Here is a 14,262-nt window from a genome sequence, read left to right on the forward strand (position 1 = left end):
CTAGACACGGAAGTGATGCTGGGGGGGGGGCATCCCAGAGGGCTCATGCCCCCCCCCCATTTCAAAGACTGACCCTCCCCCCTCGTTTGCAAGAGAAGAACCCTCCTTCCTTCTGCCCCCGGTGCACGGAGGCCCCTCCCAGGCGTCTGCAACGAGGCAGGAAGGCTGCAAGGCTGAGTTCTCCCTGCAAAAGGGGCAGGATATTTTTTTTCCTTCTGCAACCCAAAGCGGTCCCGCCCCACGGAGAGGCGTCCGGGAGAGCTGCAATCCCGGCAGAGCAGAGGCCGGAGCCAGGGGGTGCTGGAGCCCCTTTCATATCCAGGAAGGGGAGGGGAGGAAGGCGTGCATGCCCGGGCCCGGCCTTTGCAAAGGGAGCGCCGGAACGGAAGACGCGCAAGCTCTGCTGCTGGGGTTGGGGTGCTGCGCCGGTGGGGCAGGAGGGGCCGAAGGAGAGAGCAGCAGCCGGGACTCCTGCGACCCTCCTCCGGTTGCAAAGGCTGCAGCAGCTCCGAGGGCCGGAGGAGGGGAAGGCGAGGCGGCCAGGTAGGGAAGGGGGCCTTGCAGCACCCAAGGGAGACGGGGGGGGGAGGCGCGCCTGGAGCCCCCTGGATGCTGCTGCGGCCAAGAGCGTCGAGGGCCCCCCGGCCATTCCCCAGACTCCATCCCCTTCCTCCCGCACGTCTTCTGCTGCACCCCCCCCCCGCCCCCTTTCCCCGCACACCTGAACTGCCCGGGACCAGCTGAGAGCCAGTGGGGTGTCGTGCGGTTAATGCAGGGACTCTTATCTGGGGGAGCCGGGTTCGATCCCCCCCTCCTCCACGGAAGCCTTAATGGGCCTGGGTCCTTCTGACACTTCAGGCTTGAGGGGTCACCTGTCAGGACCCCCCTGGTGTGTGGGCGGGTGGGGGAGGGTTGGGAGGATGAAGAGGGGGATATTCTGGGCCCAGCCTGGGTTGAACCCCAAACCAGAGTGGTCACTCTGGTTTGGGCCCTTTCCCACTGACAAGCAAACTAGCATACAACGTAATGAAGATGCTTAAGAGATGCAAGGACCAAACAGGGATAGCAAGCTCAGTTTACCTGGTCACCATTTGTTTGGATTTAATTCTGGGGAGAATCATAGAGAAGTAAATATCAGAATTGGAGATGGATATGTAAATGTACCTTCGTAACTGTGGAATGTTGAGAGTAATTAACTGAGCCCCTGTGGTTACGTGAGTAGCCCCTGCAACTGCCTTGAGAGTCTCCTTCTAGTTGTGACAAGAGCCATGAGGAGCTGGTTTTCAGCCTCCCCAAAAGACATGTTTGCTGGAGATCTAACAGGTGAACCCCGCAGTTCAAAGGGGGACCCCCATGGCTTTTGAAAGAGGTGCTCTCGCCTAGGACCTCAGGTCTATTGCAGAGATACAGACAACAGTTAAGGGGTCACCAGTCCCCCTGGTCCTTTAGGGGCCTCAGTTTAACTTAAGAATTAGCCCCTTGGACAGACTGAACCCATGTACTGAGAGGCTAAGCTTGTAACGCCCTTTAGCAGCCAAACAGAGACCATTAACTTTCCCAGAGAACTCAGGAAGCATCTCTAAAATAGCTTGCTATGTCCTACAACAAAATTATTTTAAACCATGTTTATAAACCACAAGAAGCACTTTAGTTCTGATCCACCAGGGCAATTCTCATTCGCTTTTTTGTGACATGTGACTGTCTCTGTATCTCTTTACAGTCAGGTGACTAAAGGCATCTCTATCCAGTAGACTGGGTAGACTGAACCCATGGAATGAGAGTCTAGGCTTGTAACATCCTTAAAGAGCCCAACTGAGACATTTAACTATTCTAAAGAACAAAGCAGGCAGATCTAAAATAGCTTGGTATGTCATATAACAAAATTATATTCAACCAGGTCTACAAACCGCAAGAAGCACTTTACTTCTGATCTACCAGGGCAATTCTCATTCGCTTTCCTTGTGACATGTGACTGTCTCTGTATCTCTTTACAGTTAAGTGACTCAAGGCATCTCTGTCCAGTCGGAGGTGACCCAAGTGAAGGGGAGGGAGATGGAAGAGCAGGACCCAGAAGGAGCTGCAAGCAAAGGCCCCCCTCCCACCCAAGCTGGGGGTGGTGGTGAAGGCTGGGAAAGCCCTGTGCCAGAGACACCTTCTCAGGTCACGGAGATCTCAGAGGTGCATGGCCAACACTTCAAGCATTTCCAGTACCGTGAGGCTGATGGGCCCCGAGAGGTTTGCAGCCTGCTCCATCGACTCTGCAGCCACTGGCTGAAGCCAGAGAGGAACTCCAAGAAGCAGATGGTGGAGCTGCTGATCCTGGAGAGGTTCCTAGCCCTCCTGCCCCAGGAAATGCAGCGCTGGGTCAGGGAATGTGGGCCGGAGACCAGTTCCCAGGCGGTGGCCTTGGCCGAAGGCTTCCTCCTGAGTCAGGCCGAGGAGAAGAGGCAGGCAGAGCAGGTGAGGGGGTTTCCTCCAGCTGTGTCCACTTCAAGCAAGGATATTGGAGTTAATTCTAAAGTTTCCCTGAGAGATATTTGTCCAAGTGTTAATCATTCAAATGGGAGATTTAACAGCCTCCTTCAGCTGCCTCCTCTACTAGAGAATTTCTGCTCTCTCCAGACAACTCACTGGGTCTGCTGATGGAAGAGTGCAGAGTCTGGGAGTGGGGCAGGATCCGTTGCTTGGTCTCTTCTCCGTTCCATCTCTTCCCCTTCTCACTCGCTGCTCTTTCAGATGTGGGGACCATCCTTGGAGAGAGAAGCTCCATTCCCTGAGGCAGAGCGAGGTTCCTTGGAGGAAGGGCAGAGGGCGCAGGCCCAGGAGGGTGCCCAAGATGCCCTCTCTTGTGGTAAGGTCTCATTCTGCCTGTTTACAATTGGGGCACCCCATGAATGTGATGGGTTGAGAGTTCAGGTCTGGAAAAGAATTCAGTACTTCTGCACATATCACTGAATGTCCACTGAATGTCATTCTTCTGAAAGGGGATTAGAAAGAATTATAGAGTGCAGTTCCTCCCATTAATTAGAACATTCATATCTCACCTTCCTTCCATAGGAGGAACTCAGGGTGGCTCAAAAAAAGAGAAGTAAAGTTAGACAAAACTGGGCAGAGCTATTCATCCGGGAGAATACGGGGAGCCTCTGCCTTCTGGGGCAGCACTGAGCACTGAAAACCATTTAATAAGCGCCAAATAACCATGCAGAAATTTAGCTTGTGGGCCCTCTCTTATAGGGGCACCTGGCAGGCCACTGTAGGAAATCAGGTGCTGCAGGAGGGGTGACCAGATGTGGCCTGGCATCCCAGGAGATTCGGGGAGGGCCTTGGGATGAAGCTTGGCACGGATGCTACCCTGGATTCTCCAGAAGCGCTCAAGTAAAGTCATGTCATTACCACCCCCCACTTTTTCCACACCCAGTCTAGGCTGAAGGGCCCACTGCCAGCTGGCAGGAGAAGGGGATTCCTGGTCATTTGGTCTGATCCAGCAGGGATGCTGTGACCTTTGGAACTTCAGAGTTCACAGGGAACATTTCAGGTCTCACAGAAGCCTGGAATATGTTGGCAGCTTTTCTCACCCCCTGAGGCTCATGGGTACTTCTCTTCTGCCTCTCCCAGAATTTAGTAAAAGGATGTATGGAGTGTACACAAGGCAAGGTTTTCAACTCCTGGGAAGGGAGTGTGTGAAGCGAGGAACAAACAAGCAACTGGAAGAGGAAGTCACAACAAACACCCTTCCTCCTTTTTCTTCCTAACAGGCTGTGGAGAGACGCTGTTGAGTCATTCCAGAGGTGTGGAAACAGTTGCTTTACCTCCAGTCCAGGTAGGGGAAATGAGCAGGGGATGTTGATGCGCCTAGAGCTTAAGAGGGTGGTCTTTAGTGACGCAAGAATGAAGGTTGCACACAGTAGTTGTAAAACCACTATATACAGTTTATTTACACACCTCTCACTCTCCAATCTGACAGAATGCTCCGCTGCTCTCCAACTTCCTTAACCCACACATAGCAAAGTGTCTTTGCACCTTTATACATAATGTCCAGCCAGGTAACCAATCAGCTTCCTGCTGAGTCATGCTGACTGTGCTTCAGGCTGATGCAACCTCTGGCAACCAGCCACCTCCTGTCACTTAGATGATCTACCTGGCAGATCAGTTTCACTTTCCTAGCATGTGTTAGAAACTGTCATATAAACTGACAGGGGACAGCCTGGGTTCTCCCTCCTTTCTCAGGGCTGTTTTTGTTTTGTTTCTACAGTGGTCCAGGTGAGAGAGGCTCTGAATACCACTACTTTGACCTAAGCCAAGACATACATCCCGTTCCATCCCAGACTGCTCCCTTCCAATGAGCAGTCTCTGCCTGGCATCATCCCTGATGAGGGAATCTGCTTTTTCTTCCAGTGCCCCTTTTCCTTTGAGGAGGTGTCTGTTTGTTTCACCCCAGCAGAATGGGACCTGCTGGATCCGGGCCAGAAAACTCTCTACAGAGAAGTCATGCAGGAGAACTATCTGAGCGTAATCTCTCTGGGTAAGGAGGATCTTCCACAGCTGCCAAAGGTGTGAATTGCTCCACATGGGCCGATGCATGAATCAAACTATTGCACAGCAATGCATCATTTTGAGGCCTCTCCAGATACTTGCCAGGGGCAACTGAGGCCAGTATTGTGGCCATCACCCCTAACCAGAGATGGTGTCCTGGCCAGAGGCAAGGATGGGGATGAGAGCCAGCAAGCCAGACATGTTCAGGTGCTCACACAGATTCCAGAAATTAGTCTCAGAAGTCCACAAACCAAAAGTGCACAAGCCGAAGGGTCGTTACCAGAAGGGGTAAACCAGAGTGTGTAGCCTGGAGGTCCAAGGGTCCTGCACAAGCTTGAGAGTCACAAAGCTGAAGTCAAAGTCCAAGATCAAACACAGAAAAGGTCAGGTGTTGTGGTCACAAAATCTAAGAGGATGACTTGTTGCTTCCACAACATGCAGGCTTCCACCAATTCCACTGTTGAACAACTCTTGCTGTTAAAAAGTTCCCCTAATATCCAGCATGTACGTTCCCTCTCTTCATTTAAACCTGTTATTACAAGTCCTTTCCTCTGCTGCCAACATGAACAGCTCCCCACCTTGCTCTAAATGACAGCCCTTGAAATACTTCACGAGAGCAATCATGTCCCCCCTCAACCTCCTCTCCTGCAGACTGAAGATTCCCAAGTCCCTCAGCCTCTCTTAATTACTTCAGCCTCAGCTGCTGCATCAGGGCTGGGTGGTGGCTCTGGGTCAGCTGGTGGTGGTGAGTCTTCATCAGCCTGCAGCTCATCAGCCTGTTTCCTGCTTCTGCGGACTCAGAGCCAGCCATGCGTGACTCCCCTTCTCCTGAGGAGTCCTCCTCCACTGAGGATTTCATGCTGAGCTCAGGCTGGCCCAGAATAGAGATCCTCAGAAAGACTCTGGAAGGGGCAAGATTCTGATTTCTCTTTTCCTAAAACTTCTAAAACATAGAAAGATTTATGAAGGATGTAAAACGGAGACACCACTAAACAGTGCAGTTTCTACACCTCAGCAACAGAAAATCATGAAAAGCTCACTGTTCTATCTTACACATGAAATCCCTGGTATTCGACAGTACATCTAGTTGTGATGGCAGCGTCACCCCAGAGTCAGAAATGACTGGTGCTTGCACAGGGGACCTTTCCTTTCCTTTCCTTTCCTTTCCTTTCCTTTCCTTTCCTTGCCTTGCCTTGCCTTGCCTTGCCTTGCCTTTCCTTGTTACTACATAAGTATTCCAACTATAGCCTAAATCAGGGGTGCGAAAAATGCGGCCTGGGGGCTGATTCAGGCCCTCAGAGGGCTCTTATAAGGCTCCTGAGCAACTGGCTGTCATCTGCTTCCTTCTCCGCATCTCTTGCTTCCTTCTGCATCACAGCTTGCCTTGCCATGCTTGCTCAGCTGCATAGGAGCTACAGATCAAAGTCTCTGTTTCTCCACTGGCTGAGGCTCCTCCCTTGGGGAGGAAGGGGGGTGGGAGAGCTTAGTTTGCCAGGCTCTCTCAACTGCACAATTGGCAAAACCTTGGAGATTGTAGTTTAATTGTGTGCAAAAATATCGGAATCTTGCCATGCTCTGTATGAAAACTGGTCAACACTTCTAGTGAAACGGAGGGATATAAACACTAGCTCATCACTGTGTTCAAGACTTCTGTGTGCAAGATTTATCTGCTGTACTAGACTACTTTGGATTTGGAACACTGCGTGGTTTCCTCAGGAGCTGCTGGACCGTGGATTCCTGTAAAGTTGAAGGACTATTGGTTGGAATTGAAGCTGCCGATGTCAAAGGGCTTGCCATGTACTTGCGGGCGCCTAGGGCCTCTCTGTTTTCTGTAATTGCGATGGGAAAGTTGGGGGAGGATGCACAGGGCTGCTTTTGCTGCTAGCTTTCTCTTTTCAGTTTTGGGCACCACATTTTAAGAAGGATATTCCCCGCCACCACTACTGCTGCTCTACTAGAGGTTGCTGCTCTACTCCACTCTAGTTTAGTTTCAATACATTCATTTACCCCCCAAGGCAATGGGGGCAGCAGCACAGCCTGTTCCCTAGACAAAGGGGAATAAATTTGCTGCACTGACAGGTCAAGTGGTCCCTCAGGAGAAGCCTTGAGAGGTCCCCTCCTTCCTCATTCACAGGGAGTGTGGGTGGGGAGCCTGGGTGAAGGGGGGGAGCAGGGCTCCCTTTTAGCTTTTGTCTGTGCTCGCCCTTTATTTTCTTCCCCAGGCAAACTCTGCCCTTCTCTGTGTTCCACCAGTAGAGTCGGAAGAGGCAACTTCACTCATTTCCCCCTTGCCAGTGTGTCCACTTGAAACTCTGATCTCATCTCTTTCTCAAAGTAAAGCTGATAGAAAAAAGTATTCCGTTTTTAAAACCATATTTTTGTGCTGAAAAATATGTAGATCCGGCTCTGATAACAATGATTTCTCTCCCCCCCCCATCCTCCCCCCCTCCCAAAGAAGACAGAAGTATAAGAGAGGCTTTGGTGGAGAAAGACAACGTCCTCACATCCGAAGGAAGGCTGGAGTGTTTCTCAAGGGGATCCCAAAAACAGATTTCTTTCCCAAATGAGCTGGCTGAGAGTGAGTTTCCTGGACGGTTATTTCCCGGGAAAAGGGAAGGAGTAGCCATGGGGGTTTTCTTCATTCACTTCTTTCTGATCAAGATTTAGTTTGGTACAATCATGCAGCCCGCTGAGTAAGGAGGGAGTGAGGCCTTCCGGGGCCGGATTTGGAGTGTTAGGAACTCCTTCTGAGCAAGAGCTCTGTAATCAGCTTTTCGTCCTTCAGCGTGCTATTTCAGGCTGTGCAAATAGGTTTCTGTTTCACTCAGCATTACAGCACCGCTGGCTGGGGGAGAATCCAGTGCTGTGTTCACAGGGCCCCTCCCTTCTAGCTACAGGAGTTTGATCTCAAAGCTTTCTTTCCCCTGCTGTCGTGCGAAACAGCAGCGTGTTCATTGTTAGATAAGATAAGATAAATTGCAGTGTTTATTGTTGCAGTGAGTCATCTGGGAAAAGCTCTTTGATCGCCTCTGGGAGTTCCTGGTCCTTCCTGATAAAATCCCACACTTTTGCCTCTTTCCCTGGGGGTTCCTGGATTGCAGCAAGAGGCACTGCTGGATGAGTCTCCACTTCCCCTGGGATTCCCCGCCAGCCAGCCAAGGCTCGGATCTGAATTAACCTGGAAGTCTGCCTGAGAGCAATAGAAGTAAGCTCTATCTATTAATGGACGGCTGGCCCGACCCCGCACCAGGGAATCTCGACCGGGCCTTACAGGCTGTTGCGACATGGCTCAGGCTGAGTGGGCTGAAGTTGAACCCAGCGAAGACAGAGGTCCTTTGCGTGGGTCGCGGCGCTCTGGGAAGGGAAATAGCTCTCCCGGCCTTCGATGGTGCGCTATTGAAAGCAGCGCACCAGGTAAAGAGCCTGGGTGTTTTACTGGAGCCTTCATTATCGATGGAGGCCCAGATAGCAGCCACTGCCAAGTCAGCATTCTTCCATCTGAAGCGGGCAAGGCAGTTGGTCCCTTTCCTTGAGCGCCGGGACCTCGCAACAGTGATCCACGCAACGGTCACCTCAAGACTAGACTATTGTAACGCCCTCTACTTGGGGCTACCTCTGTGCCGGACTCGGAGACTGCAGCTAGTGCAGAACGCGGCGGCCAGGCTGTTGTTGGGACTCCCAAAACGGGAACATATACGGCCGGGGCTACGTGAACTGCACTGGCTGCCGATTATATACCGGGTCCAGTACAAAGTTTTGGTCATTACCTTTAAAGCCTTATATGGCCGAGGACCTGCCTACCTGAGGGACCGTCTTTCCCCATATGAACCCCAGAGAGCACTGAGGTCAGTTGGGAAAAATCTAATGACCATCCCTGGGCCAAAGGAGATTAAATACCAGAATACTAGAGCAAGGGCATTTTCAATCGCGGCCCCTACCCTATGGAACCGACTCCCCGAGGAGGTGCGGGCCCTGCGGAACCTTGATCAGTTCCGCAGGGCCTGCAAGACCGCCCTTTTTAAACTTGCACACTTGGACTGCTAAGAAGATCGGTAATTAAGGATCTGCCAATGCGGTTTGAAGATCTATACCGCTGAATAACTGCACTTATTGGATTGGTTTTAATGTTATTAAGTTTATTGTTAATGTTTATATTGTTAAATTTAAAGGCTTTTATCTATTATTGTATGTTTTTATAAAATGTTGTTAGCCGCCCTGAGCCTGCCGAGGTGGGGAGAGCGGGATATAAATAAAATTTATTATTATTATATTATTATTATTATAGTAAGAGTGCTGGCTTATACTGTCTGCTTTGATATTTTAAAATCACTTGTTTTTCTTTTCAGTTGCCAAGCACCATCTTCAAAAAATCTTTCTATGTTGTTGGAAATTCATGGCATTCAGGAACCCTGCGTGGCTTCTGGCTAGATGAGGCTGGAGTGTGTGTGTGGGAGGGAATTGGCATTGCAAGCCCAGACGTGGCTCTTGAGGGGATGAGGAATCCTTAAATGCTAGACATTCTGGGGAAAGGGGAGAAGTGGTTAAGATCAGGGAAGCTGGAGGAGGCTGCAGTCACAGAGATGTTTTTGGACATTACCTGCCCTCCCATTTGTTCAAGGGATCTCTTTCTTTATTCCATCAGGGGATGATCAGAATAACGAGGAGGGTGAGGAATTTGAGCAGCAGCTGCCAGATCGAGTTCAAGACTTGAAGGAAAACAGTAGAAATCGAGGCAGATCTAAGAGAAAAGAAGACAGCAGTATGGATGAGAAGAGAGAAGGAAAAAGGTTTAACGTACATTTTCCAAAAAAGAGAATAATTAAGACATGTAAATCCCCTCAGTGTAGTAAGTACTTCAGAAATAGATCACAGCTCCTTGTGCACCAAAAAGTACACAGAGGCAAGAAACATTTTGAATGTTCAAACCATGGAAAAAGATTCAGTCAAAGTAGCACTCTAAAACTGCATCAGAGAACACAAACAAGGGAGAAACCTTTTGAATGTTTGGACTATGTGAAGAGATTCAGTCACAGTGGCCATCTTCAACGGCATCAGAGAAGTCACACAGGGGAGAAACCTTTTGAATGCTCAGAGTGTGGGAAGAGATTCAGTCAGAGTAGCAATCTTCAACTGCATCGGAGAACCCACACAGGGGAGAAACCTTTTGAATGTTCAGAATGTGGAAAGAGATTCAGTCAGAGTGGCTATCTTCAACTGCATCAGAGAACGCACACAGGGGAGAAACCTTTTGAATGCTCAGAGTGTGGAAAGAGATTCAGTCAGAGTAGCAATCTTCAACTGCATCAGAGAACCCACACAGGGGAGAAACCTTTTCAATGCTCAGAATGTGGAAAGAGATTCATTCGGAGTGGCCATCTTCAAAGGCATCAGAGAACTCATACAGGGGAGAAACCTTTTTTATGCTCAGAGTGTGGGAAGAGATTCAGTCAGAGTAGCAATCTTCAACTGCATCAGAGAACCCACACAGGGGAGAAACCTTTTGAATGTTCAGAATGTGGGAAAAAATTTAGTGAGAAAGGTACTCTAAAACAGCATCAGAGAACCCACACAGGGGAGAAACCTTTTGAATACTCAGAGTGTGGAAAGAGATTCAGTTGGAGTGGCCATCTTCAACAGCATCAGAGAAATCAAAAAGGGGAGAAATCTTTTGAATGCTCAGAGTGTGGAAAGAGATTCAGTCGGAGTGGCATTCTTCAACAGCATCAGAGAACTCACACAGGGGAGAAACCTTTTGAATGCTCAGAATGTGGAAAGAGATTCAGTCGGAGTGGCCATCTTCAAAGGCATCAGAAAACTCACACAGGGGAGAAACCTTTTGAATGCTCAGAGTGTGGGAAAAGATTCCGACAGAGTAGCCATCTTCAACTGCATCAGAGAACCCACACGGGGGAGAAACCTTTTGAATGTTCAGAGTGTGGGAAAAAATTTAGTGAGAGAGGCACTCTAAAAAAGCATCAGAGAACGCACACAGGGGAAAAAGCTTTTGAATGCTCAGAGTGTGGAAAGAGATTCAGTTGGAGTGGCCATCTTCAAGAGCATCAGAGAAATCACACAGGGGAGAAACCTTTTGAATGCTCAGAGTGTGGAAAGAGATTCAGTTGGAGTGGCATTCTTCAACAGCATCAGAGAACTCACACAGGGGAGAAACCTTTTGAATGCTCAGAATGTGGAAAGAGATTCAGTCAGAGTAGCCGTCTTAAACTGCATCAGAGAACCCACACAGGGGAGAAACCTTTTGAATGCTCAGAGTGTGGAAAGAGATTCAGCCAGAGTGGAACTCTAAAACTGCATCAGAGAACCCACACAGGGGAGAAACCTTTTGAATGCTCAGAGTGTGGAAAGAGATTCAGCCAGAGTGGAACTCTAAAACTGCATCAGAGAACACACACAGGGGAGAAACCTTTTGAATGTTCAGAGTGTGGGAAGAGATTCGGTCACAGTAATACTCTAAAACTGCATCAGAGAACCCACACAGGGGAGAAACCTTTTAAATGCTCAGAGTGTGGAAAGATATTTAGTCATACTAGCCATCTTCAACTGCATCGGAGAACCCACACAGGGGAGAAACCTTTTGAATGTTCAGAATGTGGGGAAAAAATTAGTGACAGAGGCACTCTAAAACAGCATCAGAGAACGCACACTGGGGAGAAACCTTTTGAATGCTGAGAGTGTGGAAAGAGATTCAGTCGAAGTGACCATCTTCAACGGCATCAGAGAACTCACACAGGGGAGAAACCTTTTGAATGTTCAGAGTGTGGAAAGAGATTCACTCACAGTGGTGATCTTCAAAAGCATCAGAACCCACACAGGGGAGAAACCTTTTGAATGCTCAGAATGTGGGAAGAGATTCAGTTTCAGTGGCAGTCTTCAACGGCATCAGAAAACCCACACAGGGGAGAAATCTTTTAAATGTTCAGAGTGTGGAAAGAGATTCAGTTTCAGTGGCACTCAAACTACATCAGAGAACCCACACAGGGGAGAAACCTTTTGAATTTTCAGAGTGTGGAAAGAGATTCAGTCATAGTAGCCATCTTCAACAGCATCAGAGAACTCACACAGGGGAGAAACCTTTTGAATGCTCAGAGTGTGGAAAGAGATTCAGTCAAAGTGGCCATTTTCAACGGCATCAAAGGACCCACACGGGAGAAATCTTTTGAATGCTGAGAGTGTGGAAAGTGATTAAGTTGGAGTGGCCATCTTGAAGTGCATCAAAGAATCCACACAGGGAGAAATCTTTTACATGCTCAGATTGTGGAAAGAGATTCAGTTGGAGTGGCTCTCTTCAGCTGCACCAGAGAACCCACATGGGAAAACTTCTTTGAATGCAAAGAGATTCACTTGGCATGGATATCTTCAACAGCATCTTAAGAATCCACACAAGGAGAAACTGTAACGGCTTAGCCTATCAAAAGAGCTTTTCTAGAAAGCTTGAATGTACACAGAAATTTTACGCTAAACAGGACGGTATGTTAAAAATGGTCAGACTTTGGCAGGAGATTTAGCCATGTTTGGAGACCTCAAACACATCCCACTGTCCCACATGCTGTTAAAGGGACACCACTTTTTACCTCCAGGCAGTTGGCAACCGTAGATTAAGCGTTTCTTTATGAATCAGAGGACTGCTAAGGAAAAGTCAGAGCTCATTAAAGAGATTATTATTTCTTGCTAGTAAATCAGACTTTGTGAATTCAGAAACTCCAGCTGGGGTAAAATCTCACAGCTCAGCTATTATGGGAGCTTATATGGAGCATATATAGGATTCCCATTCTGCAGCCTCTCCACTGTTATTGGGCTCAATATAAAGTGTTGGCTATTACCCAGAAAGCCCTTCCTGGCCTTGGACACTTGTAATTGCCAGACTGCCTCTCCCCCTCTGTGCCCCCACAACAGCTCCGCTCCTCTGGGTGAGATCTTTCGCAGGTGCCAGCCTGCAAATGGGCAACATCAGCAACTGCACATACACCTGTTGCAGAGCGGCCTGTCAGAGGAGGTCAAGAAACTATTGAAAACTGAGTGGCTCAAGAGAGCTTTTTAGACTCCAACTGTCTAAAATGCCTCACAAAGTTAACTTGGAGAAAACATTAGGGTGTCAGACGATGGGATCTCAAATCAACCAGACCTTGAGTTGATACAAAGTATAGGCTTTATTCAATAATCCATAAGCATCTGGGTAAGGGAAGATTGGAACTGATACTTTGCTACAAGTTAAGATGTGCTTTAAGGAGTTATACATCAAGGTTACTATGCAAAAACCACATTTCTAAACATTGCTGAGCTAAGGTGCAAAGTTTCATTCGGTCGTTGTCTCTTATCTCCTTGTTGTTGCTGGTCTCACTGGAGGCATTTTATCTTCAAAGAGAAAGTTGCCTTTGTTAGTTTCAGGGAAAGGAATGTTCACACAAGTGTTAGTAACATTTTATGCTTCTACTTTGATATGCAAGGTCTTTTCTCATGGTTAGTAACAAAGGTTAGAAAATGGAGTCATTTAGGCTTAGCATTTCATTACAGTAATTTTCCATTATCTGACATACTGCCCCCCCTAAGCTCTTGCTCGGGATTTGTCTGGGTGCAGTAGGTAAAATCTCTTGAGAAGGAGAGGGGCTCTGAGGTCTGATGATTTGACCCATTCATCACAGCTTGGAGGGAAATATTTCCAGTGTACCAGGTAGTGTAGCACCCCCCTTTTTATTTTGGTGTCTAGCACCCCTTGCACCTCATGATGACTCTGACCCTTCACTTGAATAGGTTGGGGCTCTGGAGGGTGGGGTGCCATGACGTAATCCCAGGATCTTTCCGAAGAAGGCTGCAATGGAAAACAGGGTGAATTTTACTAAAAATTTCAGGCCGCTCCAGTTCTACAGTCACTTTATTTATCACCCTTTTTATTTTGAATGGCCCCAGGTATTTGTACGCTAATTTCCTGCAAGTCTGTGGTAAAGGCAAGTTCTTAGTGGATAAGAACACAGTCTCCCCCACTTTGAAGTCCCACTCCGGGAAGTGCTTCTTGTCAAAGTGAGTTTTATAGTCCCTTTTTGCCGCTTCCAAGTTTTCATGGATGATGGCCCATCCCTTTTTTACTTCTCCTCACCATTGTTGACAGGAGGTAGGGGGCGCTGTTTCTTCATTACTAGGCAGCAATGGGAAGGGCTTCCCCTCGTAGCCATTCACTATTTGGAAGGGAGATGCTTTGGTGGAACTGTGCAAACTATTATTGTACCCATACTCAGCAAATGGTAGCAGCTCCACCCAATTCGATTGTTGATAGTTTACGTAGCACCTTAAGTATTGTTCTAGAAGTGCGTTCACGCATTCAGTCTGTCCATCCATCTGTGGGTGGTAGGCAGAACTCAGCCCCTGCTCTATGCCTGCTAGCTTGCAAAACTCCCGCCAGAAGTTGGCAATAAACTGTGGCCCGCGGTCACTAATGACCTTGTCCGGGAATGAGTGTAATTTGACAATGTGTTGGAAAAACAAATAGGCCAACTTCTTAGAAGTGGGGAGCACAGAATAAAATGCGCTTGTTTAGAGAAAGTGTCCACCACCACCAGGATCACCGTTTTGCCCTGGGAAGCTGGGAGCTCTACTATAAAGTCCATTGACACCACCGATCAAGGCCTGCTAGCAGTGGGGGTTGGTTGGAGGAGGCCCGGCATCTTGCCTCCTCTCTTTTTTGCCATGATGCAAATGGGGCAGGAGCTCAGAAACTCC

At 48.5% G+C, this 14,262-nt stretch overlaps 1 pseudogene; it reads left to right on the forward strand.

Moving 5' to 3' along the window:
- The first annotated feature begins 346 nt into the window (after positions 1-346).
- Positions 347-12,560, forward strand: LOC132574398 (zinc finger protein 420-like; annotated as a pseudogene).
- Positions 12,561-14,262: the final 1,702 nt, after the last annotated feature.

The sequence above is a fragment of the Heteronotia binoei genome, chromosome 6 (genome assembly GCF_032191835.1).
Source record: "Heteronotia binoei isolate CCM8104 ecotype False Entrance Well chromosome 6, APGP_CSIRO_Hbin_v1, whole genome shotgun sequence".
Classification (NCBI taxonomy): Eukaryota; Metazoa; Chordata; class Lepidosauria; order Squamata; family Gekkonidae; genus Heteronotia; species Heteronotia binoei.